We start from the raw sequence: 17,233 nt of genomic DNA on the forward strand, positions 1-17,233 counted from the left end.
TTGCACTGCATGAATCTCCCTGACATGAATGAGCTAAATATTGTATCACTCTCTTTGATGTTACATTTGCTGTGGAGGTATCTGCCCCTAACATTCAGGAAGGACTCTGGAAACAGTATGACTAATGAGTGAATGTGTTTCAGGATGCCTTCAGCACTAGGAATATTCTTTTATCTTGTGTAAAACTGTGAAGATCTGACTACAAAGCTCACCCCACACAAGAGCAGAAGACATTCACACAAGGTATTCCTGAGCCTTTAAGGGAATTAGCACAGCAGAAAACGCATCTTATGGATGTGTGCACTTACAGTTAAGAATTAAAAATTATTGGGGAGAGAACATCAGGGATGCAATAAATGAACCATGCGTAATGGATGCAGGAGACTTGTGTAGTTTAAGGACAGAACTTTTCAAATGCAGAAAACACATCCTGTCTTCAGGGTCTTGGGAAGACACAGACATGTGGGTCAAGTTCAGAAACAGGGCAACAAAGTGCAGAATACAAATCAGGAGGGTGACAGAGACACTGATACACATGAAGGTCACGACTGCAGTTGCCCCTAATGCCTTAAACATAGGTTATCTTTTAGTAACAATAGAAGAATGATGACTGCATTAATTTTTTAGCCAGAATTATGCTGTTTCTTACATTTATCAGCCCTTTACATCTTTATATTTATCATAAGAATTATTTTATTATGCTAAATATGTATCATAGTATCTGCAACATGTAAATGAGAATCCCTTGATTCCACATTGCCTCATTTTTAAAATATAATTTTATTTATTTATTGAGAATTTCATATGCATGTACAATGTTTGTTTGTTTGTTTGTTTGTTTGTTTGTTTGTTTTTTCAGACAGGGTCTCCCTGTAGCCCAAGCTAGCCTGGAACTCGCTATGTAGACCATGCTAACGTCCCACTAAAGAGATCCTTCTGCCTCTGCCTCCTGAGCGCTGGGATCAAAAATGTGTACCAACAAGCCTAGCTGATATACAATGTATCTTAATCATATCCACCTCCCACTTTTCCCTTTAACACCTCCAAAATCCACCCCTCATCTCCTCCCAACTTAATCTCCTATTGGTTTATTTTTTAAAACCAAACAGGTCAAATTTGTGCAGGCCATATATACATCAGTATGGGTCATCCACTAGGACATGATACATCTATCAAAGCCACACCTTGAAAGAAAAATGACTCAGGGCAGCAGAGATGACTCAGTGTTTGAGACCACTGGTTGATCTTGCAGAAGACCCAGATTCAGTTCTTATCACTTGCTTCAGGGCTAATAACCATCTCTGATTCCACGAGATCTGATATCTTCTTCTGGCAAAACACTCACTCACATCAAATAAAAATAAATAATGAAAACTTTAAAAAGACAACTAACCCTCCCTGAATGCACTAACACTCAATATCTCCTCAGCAAGAGATGGGGCCTGGTGAGCACGTCCCCCATACATGGTGAAATGTTGAGTGGTTTGATCTTTGGCAAGTTTTGTGCAGGTCTTGTGTAGGCAACCACAGGAGCTGTGAGCTCAGGAGTGCATCCTTGTTGTGTCCAGAAGACACTGTTTCACAGCTGTCCTTCCCAACTTCTGTCACCTCTTCTGTGATGTTTCCCGAACCTTAATGATGGTGTGAATAAAATAGATGACCATTTAGAGCTGAGCATTCCACTACCACTCTTTCTAGCTCTTTGTGAAAAGCATACTCCATTTCATAGGTTCGCCTTAGAGTTAGAAATGTTTCATTTCTTCTAGCTCCAACATTCTGCCTTCTGTTATAGCAGGTATAAAATCCTGAAGTTAAATAATCTGGGGGCTGGAGAAATGATTCAGCAAAAGACCCAGGTTGGAATCCCAGCACTCACATGGCAGCTAACAATCGTCTCTAACTCCAGTTCCAGGGGATCCAACGCCCTATTCTGTCCTCTGTGGGTATTGCATGACATGGATGCACTTAGATACATTTTAAAATATGTTTTAAAAAATAATTTAAAAATCAATATCTGCTCTCCTTATAGTAAAATACAGTTTTTGTTCCTAGCCTTCTCAGGGTTAGCCAGGCTTCAAGGACACATAGACTTAGCTCTCAGACAGGGAAGGCACTGCCTGACCATGCCTCTCAAAGTCTGTGCATTTCCTGTGCCCACACCTACACACATCTCTAAAACAAAGCGTTCAAGGAAACTGAGGAAAGTGAGCAGTCAACATGCTGAATATTGTAAGAAGAAGATGATGAATAAAAGTAGCTGCTGCTCTGCTTGTTACAGACAGGATGAAGGTGGAGATCCAATCATCACAGAGGATATGAGTATTATCTTTCCCTGTGTTCTAGATTTTATATTTCCTTTATGGCAGCTAGCATTAAATCTCAGTGAATGTACAATCAAGTGAAAATCTCATTTAAAGTATGCCTCTAATGCCAAGTTTGTTTGTGCAGCCAGGGGCCAGGTAGACATTATCCCTTTCTTTTTCTGCCTGAATTGGCCACTCCTCCTGAGCTGTCAAGATCATTTTGACTTCTAATGTATTATCCATGTCTTCAGTCTCCTATCATTTGCAAATTTGCACTGAAGAATTGTTTGATTTGAAAATGCATATGTACATGTACAGTGGAAGCGAAATGAATGAGGTTAGTTTTCACTTCTAGTCTTGGATCCCTAATAAGGCAACAGTTATCTTAATGACTCCGTTAATCATTGCATATTTTTTGAAGTAAGCATATGCATTTTAATTCAAAACATAGCAGAAGTTAAGCATTCAAAACTGAAATTAAAACAAGCTCTACAAAACTTGCTACTGAGACATAATGGTCTCCAACGTTCTTGGAAATAAATGTATTCTATAGTTTGAGAAAGGAAAAGAGGAAGTAAAGTTTACAATTGTGAGAAATGTATAGTGATATTTTCATATTCAAACCGAACTCACACAGAACACCATCCTTCACAGTCAGTGATACAGGAGAGTTTCTCCCTCAATAAAATAATCTACGAGATTTTTTGCATGGGACAAGTTTATTCATAGTCTCCATCAGGGAGTCCCTTAGTTCTCAGTGAGTTAGTGCTACCTGTCTCTGTGCCACCTCTATTGTTTACTCTCTGGTGTAAATATATTTGCACAGGGAGACAAGCCAAATAAGTGGGCCGATTTGATAGTAGACACTTATAAATTGCAAGTGTTGAAGACCAAACAAATTGTTGGAGGATCGGGGTTCCTTAGATTCCAAACCAAGTACTTGGCCTGCTCATTCTTTGCACAATGAAATATGAGATGTGGGAAAAGTTTTAGTTCTACCATGAAGAGTTTATGAAGCATTTCACTAAGAACTAAGAGACTTGGTTTTCAGTACTGTGACTGAGTAGTTCTATTTCTCTGAGAAAGTTAAAGTTCTATAAAATGATGATAGATAAAATAAGTGACTTCCAAAAATTTTAGAGTGATTTCTACAATACCATTGTAATTTCATACAATATATATACATATATATATATACATTCATGCATACATATGTTATAGGTGAAGCAAGATGGCAGCTCAGAGATCTGCTAATTTAGACCCACAAGTTCCTCAGAAACACACTGAAAAAGACTGTAAGCATAATTTGAAAACCATTACCATTGTTCCTTCCAGTTTTATAGAACTATACTCTGACTGACGATAGAATCAATCTAAGCACTTGCATCCATGGATGTCCGAAGCAGAGGCTTGGACACTGTAAGCATCACCACCTGTGATCATCATAAGGACCTTATATTGTTAAAGTGCCATCCCGGTTTTACTGCTAAGGGTGCTGATTATCACAACGGCTCAGGGGCAAACTGAGTTTTGAACCAAAGTCTGCTGTATCAACAGACAAATAGTCCACAATATGATAAATTCCAGAGTAGCTATAGGTAAAAATACAGCAAGATCACAAAAAGATCTGATCAGTTCTGTCTGCGAAACTCAGAGTTGAATCTTGAAATATCAATAATAGTTTACTAGGAAAAAAATCTTCCACAAAGAAACTGAGTGCCCAACATGTGTGTAATGACATGGAGATGGAAAGTAACGTGTAATGGGAGAAATTGCCTGGAGACAAGGCTGCAGATTTAGGCCAGCAGGGGTCTGATCATGGAGACATCTACAGGTCCAAATTTCCATAAAATACCAATGAATTAGTATTTGGAGCTTTTTCCTAATGGGTTAAACCACTGTAATATTTCAAACTACAATGTCAGATAATCTCTGACACAGAAAATTCTAGCTTTCTCATGCTTTATGACTCACCTGAAGTAGCATTTATCAGAAAAGGCATTTCTTGTACTTTTTAAACAGGAATTACTTTCTGCTCACATAGATTTGTCAATCATTTTACTGCTTACTCTAGCACATAAGAGTACCTAGAACTTACTAGTCATCACTACATATTTGTTACATGAATGAAGAAATGGAAATCTGGCATCAAAACTTAGACTCAGGACCCAACCACCGCTGTATTTTCAGTTTCCGTCTCTATGCCTACTGGATTACTGCATGAGTAGGGCATGTTGTATGGGAAATGACAAGGTATCTAACAAAGAGACAAGAATGAAAGTTTCTTGCCATCTGAAGGGTTCCTTGTTGCCCTTAAAATGCTGATGCTCTTCCAGACAAACCTACTACAGAAACTTGGTAACTTCCATATTGAACTTACAGAAGTTGTATTAATTTGAAGAACTTTGTTTTCTACATTGAAGTCATAAATGCATCCTTTTAAAACATTTTATTACTTTTATGTTTTTATGTGTATGACTGTATTGCCTGCATATATGTAAGTGCACCTGTGTCATGCAGTGCCTGCGGAGGTCAGAAGAGGGCATCTGATCCCCTGGAATTAGAGTTATAAATGGTTGTTCGCTGCCATGTGGATGCTGAGCCATCTCTCCAGTTTCAACACATCCTTTTCAATATAAAAACATTATGTTCAATCAAAATTAAGTCCAGAGAACCTAACTTGTTGGAAGGGAAATAGTCATGATCTTTGACAAGTCACTTTTCCTCAGTTACCTAAGTCATAAAGCAGAAATTAGGTCCCTTGCCTTATAGAAATCTTAGTGAAAAACCAGCTAGTAGCAAAACAGTTTGCCCCGTGCTTGGCATATGGGAAATGTTCAATCAGCATTAGCTTTTACAGTCACTGTTGCTACTGGGGACACTATTAATATATGATGAAGATATCCATGAGCAACAGCATGGGATATTTGTTAAAGAGCTGGATTTAGCTTTCTCCCACTCACTCCAAGCAGATTGTGATTCCTGACCATAGAACACTTGAAGGCCACAAGTCTGGTCTCCATACTTGCCAGATATCACTGAAATCACTCTTTCATTTGTCTTTTTCCCTGATTAATAAACCATTACCCACCAATTACTTATAATCACTTTCTGCTGCATAGTTTTCGATTTGTTTGTTATGTTCACAGCTGTCTTGTCTAGCAAGGATGGAAATGTTTTATCTCATTATTACGCACAAGTCTTCTGATCACAGTGCTCTTGTTCAGTTAATATTCTCCTAAAGTGCCTTATGACAGGAAAAATGATTTTTCTTTGTCTTTAGTCCTTCTTTTCTTTGTTTTAAAAAGAGAATTTGTGCTAAATTAAAGAAACAATAAGATTACTAGCATGTTAGTCAAACTAATTAAAGTAATGAGATACAATAATGGTATAAAACATAACCAAATGTTTGTTGTGATTTTATTTAGAGAGTCCACTCTGAAATGTATCTCTTCATTTAAAAAAAACCTTAATTTCTTTATGTATTTACTTACTTATCTATTTAGCTTATTACAGTTCAAGGCCCTGGGATTTCACTGCACAAATGTGAATAAATTCCTCCATCAAATTTCATGAAGCAGATGACAGAGAAATGTATCATCAGATAGTGAGCAGTGTTGAGGAAAAACAGAACAGGATAGATCAGGCTTCTAAATCCTAACTCCTGACACAAAAGTCTGTCAAGTATGTATTATAGTCCTAACATAAAATAAAAATTTATTTGACATTTAGACAACATAGAAAATCTTTCAGACTCAGAACTACATGAAATATTCTTAAATGTACCCCTCGCCGTGCCACTAAAAATCTGGATTCCAGAGTTGGTATTGGACATGACAGGTAGGGTGGTGGTCTTCTTCACACATTGGATTTCACAAAACTAATGATATGAACTTCATGGCTCTTGTGACAAGTCCCCAACTATTTGGAGGAATATGAAACAAAAAGCCATCATAGATGTAGAAGTTACACTATGAACTGGGGAAAAAGCAGAAGATAAAGTCACAAAAAGTTTTTAACAGATGTATGAGACCCTGGATTTACCAGATTTTTTCTCTTCCTGTCCCATATGTGACAGTTTGAATCTAGCACTTGAAAGCTTGTGGTCTGAAGATCCTGTAATTGAGCCCTGCTTGGACTACATAGGAACCCCCAACACAAACACACACACACACACACACACACACACATGAAGGTTTGTGCTTCTGCCACTAAAACTTTTTTGAAAACTGCGATCTTTTGTAGTCTCAATTTCTTTATAGAATTAGACTTATAATTCTAACATACTTGCCATAGAATTTGAGAGTAATAAAGGAGACATCATACATGAATATTTTTATAGCTTTTTGTATACATAAAAATTATTGGTATCTATTGTTATAAATAAAAAGAAATCTAAGAAAAATCCAGTTCATTTCTTTGGGGTTTTTCATAAGCATTGCATTACAGAAGATGTAAAAGCAACATTGAGAATAAGAAAGAAACACAAAATACCACTAAAAATAGAAAAGACACAGATTATGATGATTCATGTTCAGTGAGTCATTAACGACTCAGAAAACAATCAGAAACTGCCTTTCAATTATATACAATTGGAGAAAAGTTTAGGAAATTTATAGAGGAAAAGGTTTTCATTGGAGCCAGACTTCAAATGTAATGATAAATATGCTGTTTATACTATTCTACAATGCCAGTTTTATACACAACACATCATGACCAGACTCTGGAACTAGTACGTGAATTAAGAACCTCAAAAAATCACCCATTTGTTTTCTTCTTCATTGTGCCATACTTCAATGAGTTTAATATTACTTCATTCTCCTAAGTCACAGAAAATGCTCAACCATTTGCCTTTACTGATAATTGTGAATTTTTATTTAAAGCCAGGTGTATCAACCTCCTTTCAGAGGTTTAACTGGGTGCCAGGAGCTTAATGCATTACCCAAGTAGGTGGCTCTCCCTGCAAATCTCATGCAGCTTATACAGGATATCTTTGTACCGAGCCTGAGAGCACAGTCAAGAGCATCAAAACTAATAAAGGAAACTAAACAGAATAGGTATCAAGCACACTGGGTGCCTCTGAAGTGTCTAGAATCATAAAAGCTTTAGTACCAACACTGAGGCTAAGTAGTTCTTGAAAAGTGTAAGAGGAAAAGGAACCAGTGAAAAGGATGGTTTCTTTGTAATGAGAACTCTTGGTAGATTTACTCCTAACAAGTGGTTTATTTTCCTTCTAGCAATTGCCACTAGGTACCAAACAGTTTTTGTTATGCAGCTACCCCTTTGACACTTCCTGCAACAGAAGGGAACTGGCAGACATTTTCTCAGCTATCAAGCACTCACACTGAGTGAGGCAATTCCCTTAGGTGTTGGAGAACCAAAGCAAAAGGGTACAATTTCATGCTGACCACCAATTACCCTGTTCTCTTTTAGAATACACGGTGGATAAACAGACTTATAGTAGAGTGTAAACTGCCTGTGTTGCAGCCCCAGGTCTACCATCTAGTAGCTGTGTAACCTACTAAGAGCCCAATTACCTGTGTGCACTTCCTCCTGCGGAGGGTTGGGGGGTGCGGGGGCGGGGATTCCAGACAGTGAGGCTGCAGACTCTGCTTGATCCCTTGGGTTTAAACAAGAAAGCAAGCAGAGCAGACACTTCTCTGTTACATAGTTTCTTTCTATCGCTGCAGGCAGACCCAAACGTCTTTTTATTCTGAGGTATCCTCTTAGAGTACTTTGTGGAAAATCAGAACAGCCTTCACAAAAACCATTGAAACAAGGTGTCACATATAACAAATAGTAGAAACACTTTTCAGGCATCAGACATTTGAAAGAGATATAGTTACAGAACAGAATGAAAATAACACAATCTTTGACAAGGTATAACTGTTAAAACAATTTGCTTCTGTAAACATAATGTCATGTCGGGGCCCCATAAACACCCCTGCAACAAATGTACTTTAAAAAAGTAAAGATTCCAACATCTCCATTTTTGTCAGAACATTTTTCTTATCTCAAAACAGATGTTACCAAATCTAATATTTTTTTTTAGACAAACAACATAGGAAGTTTAGACACTGCTTTGACTGTTTCTTTGCTTCTGTGTTAAATCAAGTAGAACTGAATTTATTGCCCTTTATTTAAAACAACCATTATAGTTTGGCCTCAATTTATAAAATTACATCTCTATTTATCTCTATAAACGCATATATCAATATATGCAATTGTATTATTAATAAATATGTCAAAATAAATGGAATAATTGTTTTTCTCAGCACCAAGGCCAAGAACATCTGCAGTGTTCAATATTGGAGAACTTGACGAAGGAGACATTTCAGCTCCAGAACTTTCAGTTTATGCTTTCAAAAGAGAGCCTTTGGTGTCTGTCCTTGCTTTGCAGACTAAGATTAAGACATACATCTAATTTCCCTCTTTGGCTAAAATAAAAAGTAATTAACTGATAATGAGCCATTTCCAGCAAAAGAGTCAATCAAGGATCCACTGAGCACTGGAGTAGGAGTGGCAGCTAAGTGATCTCTAGCTCCACTGCTCCCACTACACCACTCTGATCTGGGGAAAGTCCAGATTGATTCCCCTCTACAGAATGAGGACTTTGGACAGTCATCCACAGAAAACCGGATGCCCTAGATGATCTTCAAAAATACAGCACCACAAGTAAGAGACTCAGAGCCATTCTGAACACTATATTCCTTTCTAGGATGTTCTCCAAGGAAAAATGCTATGTCTTCATGTTATATAATTTGTATCTCTAAAATGTAGGTCCTAGAACTCCTGAAATAAACAAGTATATTTAAAATTACTCTAACAGCTCTTCATTTATAAAGCTTTTTCTGTCTTTTACAATGTCACTATAAAGCTTTGGGAAAGCATTGTTACTTTACAGTGGAGAAAACTTTTACTATCAACAAAATTGCTTTAAGCAAATCAGAACAATTATCATACCCAAATTAAATCATGTTTCTATCTCAGAACAGATGTAACTGGCATTTGGTTTGTAATCCCACTAACATAAATATGCACTAACCATGTCTGAAAATGTTACTGAAAAATAAAACCCCATTGTTTATTAGTAATAAAATGACCATGTTCTGCAAAAAGGACAGTAAGCAACACACACATAACCATGGCAAGAAATCAAATTGTACTTTGTTCAAATGTTTTATTTTCATTCCTCTAGTAAATCCTCCCACTGCTCATAAAGTCATTTCCAGAAGCAATTATAATTTAAATCATTTAATTTTTCAACAGAATGCATTAGTCAAAAACTGATAACATTTTTCATCTGTTGCTTCATGAATTCTATTTTTTTATGTTGCAAATAAAGGTTAAAAAATTAAAGTTTGAAACTACAGCCTGTAGACTTAACAAAGATAACTTATCAAATAATTACAAAACACAATCACAAAGGGAGCCTTATTATGCTTTGTACAAAGAACAAAATGTATACTTTTTTATAATAGAAAGAGAACATTTTGGTTTAACTTCTAGTAATCTCAAAAACTAAATAATCACAACTATATGTAATATATATGTAGAATAATAATGAGTTTTGGAATACTTATTATATATCAGCACTGACTTCAGTGCTTTAACATTTCCTCTCATTCTCATCCCATGGTTTTCATGATTGTCAGAAACATGGAGAAAAATAACATGGTGTTATTTACAGTCTACCTTCTTTTTCATGAATATGTTTTTCAAAACATAGCTGTAATGTTAATTAAGAGATAGAGCATGAGGAAATTGAATAAAATCTGGATGAAGATAATAGCTGAACATTAAAATAGACTGCATAATTTATTTATATGGACAATACCTTATACAGTGATGCATTCTGACACTAGATCAGTTCTTACCATTGTTAAACTGATGATAAAGGTCCCATGGAACGCATCTGGACACACCTCCCACCAGATATTTTCAGCCTTCTTCTTACATACCATAAAACTTGAATTTCCCTTTGATAATGACATACAGTTCATAATGTTAAGAGATAAGAATTTCTGTTTGGAGAACAGCTTAGATATATCAGACTATAATTTACTATTCTGAGACAAAATTGCCCAAGACTGTTTAGTTTATAATCATTGAAATTACCAACTTATATAACCAAAGGCCTTCTATATGATCACTGTTTCAATGTGATAGGCCCATCTAGCAGTCTAACTGAATATGCTACTTTTACCTTTCCTAGCTGAAAGACATTTTTCCCATTCTAATTTGTTGATTTTTTGTGTGTATTTCATACAGAAGATCCCAAACAATATGGCTGACTTCATTAAAATAAAGCAACATGAATTAGGCTATTTATTTTGTGATCTATACAGTATACTTACGGTAGGGCAAAGACTACATCCTTTGTTTAATAATCAAATCAAACTTTTGTATCACCAAAGAATAGATTAAGAATAGATTAGTTGTCACCCAAAGCTAAGGAGAGTGAAAAGAGTGATAATGTAAGTTTGATCAATTGACAATAAGAAACAGGAGTACAAAGATTGGGTGTACTATTACACAGCAGGCACACTATAGGTACTTATTCTCGGTATATTTCAAAAACGAAGAAGAAAGAATTTGGAATATTAGCACCATAATGCAATGAGAAATGTTTGAGAAGATATATGTATTTAACCTGATGTAAACATTGAACAGTGGATGCACATGTGATCAACATTTGGAATCAGGAAGAGACTAACATGTGATGGAACCCCAAGAAATAGCCGTTTACTCTCCACAGGAGATGAAAGGTCTGCTATAAGCCATCAAAGGGGCTATACAAGTGGTTATGAGGGGTGTAGCAGGGCACACTCTCTATTTCTCTGTTGGTTATTCAGTAGATAGAGCATGGCCTTAAATGCAAGCATAGCATTGGCCAGGTAATTTCATTCCACTGAAACAATCTCCGAAGACTGTTGACATCAGAAGGTTGTTATCAAGCGCATTCTAGGGAGCAGAAGAAATAACTTAATTCTGTAGAAACATCTGTCAGTGGATCACAGTCTCTACCACATGTCTCTAAATTAGCAAGATGAACTTTAACATGAGCTTAACGTGAATTCCACTCAGTTATAAGGAATCCAATAGAAGAGTGCTGTTACTTTATAACTGACAAAAAGGCAATATGTTTTCAGTTCATGATCAGTATCAGTATTGTAAGAACATAATTTAAATAGGGTGGGGGAGGGTAATCTTGGGTTCTACAAATAAAGCTGTGACACCCAGAACTCAGAAAACTAACATGTGAATATATCATTAAACAAATTTTACCAAAAGTTTCAATTTCAATTTGGGCCACTGTCTGAAGTGTGCCATTGGCAAAACAGGGATAGTAAATGTTCAGATGAAGATGAGCAGAATCAGATAGTGAGGATACCTGAAAGAAGAAGAAAGAAGAAAGTAATTGGAACTGAATACAGAAACTAATATGTATAAAGGAACTGCAGCATCAATATGTGGAGGGCTGCTATGTGAAATTGGAGGTGCACATGATTTGTTACCCCAGATGTACAAACTGTGATATAAATGAACCTTATCACACTATAATGAGGTCTTTTCTAGGTCTCTTCACACTGCAAAGGCAGCTCTAGTGTCCAGAGAATGAGAACTCCTATGACTTCAGTGCTTGCAAGAGCAGTGAAAGTGGCAGCCATCTGATTTGCTGAGTTATTTCAGCTGGTGAGTGACTTGTTATCTATATAGTTATTTATTTAATGTGGTGCTATGGATAGAACCCAGGGCCTCATACATGATAGGCAGGTATTTTATTGCTGAGGTATATACCCAGCCCTGCAGAGTAATTTTAAATGAAAATTGAGATACTAGTAGTCAGTTCTTGATAAATTAAAAATATTTTTCTGTCTCTCTCGTCCCCATTATTTATAACTCTTCCCCAAATTTGCAATCCCAATCATGTGAGAATTACTTGTCACATCAAATGAGTTCCTAAGTAGGAGGAAATTAAATTTGTTTAATCAAATCTATGTAAATGTCATCCTGAATAAAAGTTCCACATCTTCAGAAATAGCATATGCCAAAACACCCTATGCATTAGAAAAAAACTTGTTGAATAAATAAGGTAGCTAGACATTGCCACAAAATAAAGCGAATGATCTCATCAACTCAGAAGCAATAGCCGTGGGGAATTCCAAGCATGTCAATGATCCCCACCCATTTGAAGTGCGAGTGTCCAAAGACTGTAAGAAGCTTACAGTAGCCAAGGAAGAGCAACTGCTTCAGGAACCAAAATCCTCAAATGCTTCTCTGCCCAATACCACAGCCACTAAGTAAAGTTAAATGTGTTAAAATGTACTCCCTCAACCAGAGTAGTCATATTTTTAGTAAGTGATATCCATGTAAAGATAGTGATTACCACATTTTATAGCACAGAAATAGAGTATCTGCATCATCACAAAACTTTACATTGGATACTATCGCCTCAAACCTTTCCTCTGTAGTTAGCATAATTGCACAAATACTACAAGTAAAGCATGATTTCCATCTGGTTTCTTTTCCTGGGGGAAGGAATTGGAGAAGTTATCATGGTACAGAAATAAACTGAATGTATTTGCCATAACAAAATCAATCTCTCTGATCAAGAGCCCGTCTTCGTTAGGTATCATCAGGGACATGAGAAAAAAAAATGCTCAATTTGTAGCAGGTGAAGCAACCCCACATGAAACTGTGGGCTACTTGTCAACTATGCATTTCTTATAGGCAACTTATTTGCATATATTTTAAATAACAAACATAAATAGTATTCAAAAGGTCTTAAGAATCTTCATTACTGGCATAAATTTCCCCTTCCTTAGCTACTCACTCATGCTGTGAGTTTATAAATAAAAACAGTTCCAGCAAGCAGAGGATAAAAATGAAACCATCATAACAGTGAATGTTTTCCTTATATAACATCTAGAAGCCAAAGGCATTTTTGTTATTTTGCTAAAGTGAAAATGCACATAAAACACATATTACAACCTTTGAGTCTTATGAGGAAAACAGAATTTAAAAATAAAAATCACATGGATCAAAGGAAAAGAACAGCTAAGAAGAGTTTTACACATTTTCATGTAGAAAGTCAATGCTTCCTAACTCAAACCCAGGAAAAAACAGGTTGATTTGATGCCAGTTAGTGGCTAGTAGCAAGTTCCATTTTATCTGTAAAGCAATAGACTAAAACCAGAGTATCTAGACCTAAGGGTGACGAGAACAAGCGAGCTTTACTTAAATACTGCAGGTTACTTGGGAAGATCCAGTCCCAAAAGAAAAGTACAGGTATACAAAATTCAGACGACTAAAGCAAGAGTTCTAGGAACCCAAAGTTATAACCTTTTAAGTACTGGATAACACAGGTTGTCCCAAATAGGCCAAACTACCTAAGCATTACACAGTGCCATGAAGGTGTCTCAGAAAACCTCAGGCTTAACAGAACCAATACAGTGGACAGAATGTAGAAAGGCAGAAAACAGGAAGCTACAGAGTGAGATACAAGAACCGTGGGTTACTTTCTGAGTCTGATGAGTTATCGTTTCTGGTATATTGCAGGAACTAGCCGATTGTGCAGTTTGTATTTACGTGAAGGATGGAGACTAGCATATGGGATTCATAATACAATCTATGCTCACATATCCTCTGGTGCATTGATACTATTATCTACAGACCTGTTTATACACAGCAATATATTAGGTAGAAGTACAGAGTGTGGAGGCCAGATGCGTTCCTCAGGAGGAAAAAAAAAAATCAGATTTTTCATAAACAAGACCAAGCAATGGGAAGTAGAATGCTTCATTTAGGAATTTTGTGACCTAAATGTGTCGGCAACAAGAACAAATGCAGGAGAGTAAGAGACACGTTATGCTAAGAATATATTGCTGAGTGCTCTCTAGTGCTACTTGGGAAAAACTACCTTTATTCCAACATTTAATAAATGGATACAATGAGAAAGAGGCTATTGAGACATATAATCTGTTTTCTCATCAGAACTTGTTTGAACTCTGGAATTAAGAGTACTGGAAAAGCCATAAGACATATATGCTTATATGTGTGCTATATTATTTAGGTTTCTTATCACTTTGATTGAAGTGCCTAAGAAAAGAACTTCAGAATCGATGTATTTTATCTGGTGATTTCAGAGTCCACAGTTCTTTTTCTTGACCTTGTAAGCTTGGCCAGAACTTCACAGAAGCAGAAGAATAGATAAAAGAGTTTTTCTCCTCATAACAGACAGGAAACAGAGACAGTGAGGAAGAAACCAGGGGCTGGGCATAACACGCAATGGTCCACCCTAGTGGCCAAGATCTTGCTTTGTCTCACCTGCTAAAATGTCCACAACCACCCAAACGGTGCCATCAGCTGAGCAGCACACTTTCAACACATGACATGCAGAAAATTTTTATATTCAAACCATTTCATGTGTTTGGTGTTAATAATGAGTGGGCTGTTCTATACAGGAGAAATAAGATCAGGGTGACATGCCAAAACTGCCATCAAGTATCTTGATAACTCATTCCTCAGTTTTGTTTTTCTTTTGTTTTGTTCATTCTGCTACTCAAAGTTCAAGTCATGAACAACCCCTTCCTTCTCTCCTCCTCCATTTCTCAGAGCATTCTGATCAATGCTTTTCATCAGCATTTCTATCGCGCATTTCCTGGGCAAAGCACGGCGAACATACAACAAAACGATTCAAGCTAGATTATCAGTATCCTTGCCTGTGCCCCCTTTAAGGTTATGTCATTTCTATGAAAATACAACATTAAGATGGACTTGAGATTTTGACTGCCATTATAACTTTGTAATCCCGGGGGGTTGCGGGGGTTCATTCTGAACAACAAACTCAGAACATTCAGGTTAACAGCAGATTTCCACGTACAATTTGAAAAATGCGTTTCTTTTGTTTTCTTCCGAGTTTCTAGTCATACCTGTCTTGTAACTGTTTTTATGCTTGGAATAAAAGAGCAATAAAAATGAAGTGGTTCAGCCAAGTTTCGTTACAATCGCAGTTGTGTTTAGGCACACATGAATGGAGCTGCAGTAACTTCAGGGGAGTCTCCCTGCTAAAACTTTCAACTTGTTCATGCTAACGAACATGTATGTAGCCCACAAATAACCAGTCGACTCATGTAGGTCACTGGGAACTCTCACTGCTCAGACTGGCCCACAAGACCACCATACCATCTCCACACGAAAATTGCAAGATTTTAGAAAAATGATGTATTTTACCCAATATTACAAATAAATTTGAACTATAAGCAGTTTTGTCTAGTTGCCAGGGTACAAAGAGAAAGAAAATGGAGAATCTGAATGATTTTTAACTGCATTGTCTACCAAGTAGAAAATGGAAAATAGTGGACCAAGAGTGGCATCAGGTAAAGCACTCAAGAGACTGGAGTAAGCAGATAAGATGGAAAGAAACAACTTGGACATAGTTCAAGATACAGTTTTGTAACAAATTCGGTGATGAAATAATTTTTGAAGAGTGAAACCTAAGAGGTAATATATGAGGTTAAAGGTTAGAGTTTCGTGTTGGATGCACTTAAAATGGACATAATTATGTATATATCCAAGTGGATATATGAAGCAATCCATAGTATGTATTATTCATTTGATGGGATAACATGGTAGTCATTAATATCCAACTTGAGAAGAGTTTCTGCTTTCAAAAAAACTAGGTTATGCTGAATGACAAAAGAGAGAAAATGAAATGATATCTCAGAGTTCATTCTGCACATGAAAGCATTTTCACCAAATGAAGACATTTGAAACCCCTTCAATGATATACCATTGACATAAAGAGCTAGAAAATCAAATTCTGGATAAGTGAGTGTTGCAGGTTTAAAGGTACATAATACACTCACTTTGATGAGTTGGGAAATGCAGGTGCATTTACAAAGCCATCTTGATATTGTATAGAATTAATCCACCCATCACATCCAAACATTTCTTTTGACCTTCTTAGTCTATCATCATTTGTGTATGTATTTATGTGATGGGAACCATTAACATATGTACCTAGTAATTTGAAGTATACAATACAGAATTATTAATTCTAAACACTATGCTGTAAATCTCTAGGATTAATTCATTTTTTATAAGTGAAATTCTGTACCATTTGACAAATAACTTCCTCTGGCTTGGAATCCACCATTATTTAGAGTCCCCATTATAAATGAGATCATGTAGTATTTGTCTTTCTGTGACCTATTTATTTTACTTTGCATAATGTCCTCCAGATTTTTCTTATTTTGTTACAAATAGTAGGACTTCCTTTTCGTTAGGGATAAAAATTATTCTATCATATAAGCATGTCACATCTTTAGCCATTTGTGCATGAATGGATTGAGATTTCTTCCATGTCTTGCCTATTGTGTAAAGAATACTAGAATAAATAATGTAAAGAACACTAGAATAAATATATCTATTCAAGATTCTGTTTTCAATTATTTGTGTAGTCCCAGAAGTAGAAATGTAGTATCATATGTTAATTCTATATTTTATTGATTTCTTTGTCTGTAATATGGTGGATATAGCCCAGGGCCTTCTCTATACTAAGCAAGTGCTCTACCACAGAGTTGTGGTTCAGATTTATTTTTAATTTTTAAGAAGCTCCTATACCGTTTACTGTAACAGTTACATCATTTTGTTTTCCCACTAAAGTATGCATGAGTTCCCATTTCATCCTTCCATTATCAAAATCTTCCCTTGACTGCAGTTTTTGCAATAATTGTTCTAATAGGTATGTGGTAATACCTTATACTTTTGACTTGTTTTCTCCCTGACAGTGATGTAGGATATCTTTTGAACTACCTATTAACCATTCATCTGCCTTCTCTAAAGAAATACATGTTCAAGATTTTTTGCACATTTTAAAAGGGTTATTTGACAATTTTGCGAGTCACAGAATTCATTGTCTTTTT

Source organism: Nannospalax galili, unplaced genomic scaffold (genome assembly GCF_000622305.1).
Source record: "Nannospalax galili isolate Female #2095 unplaced genomic scaffold, S.galili_v1.0 scaffold198, whole genome shotgun sequence".
NCBI classification, from domain to species: domain Eukaryota; kingdom Metazoa; phylum Chordata; class Mammalia; order Rodentia; family Spalacidae; genus Nannospalax; species Nannospalax galili.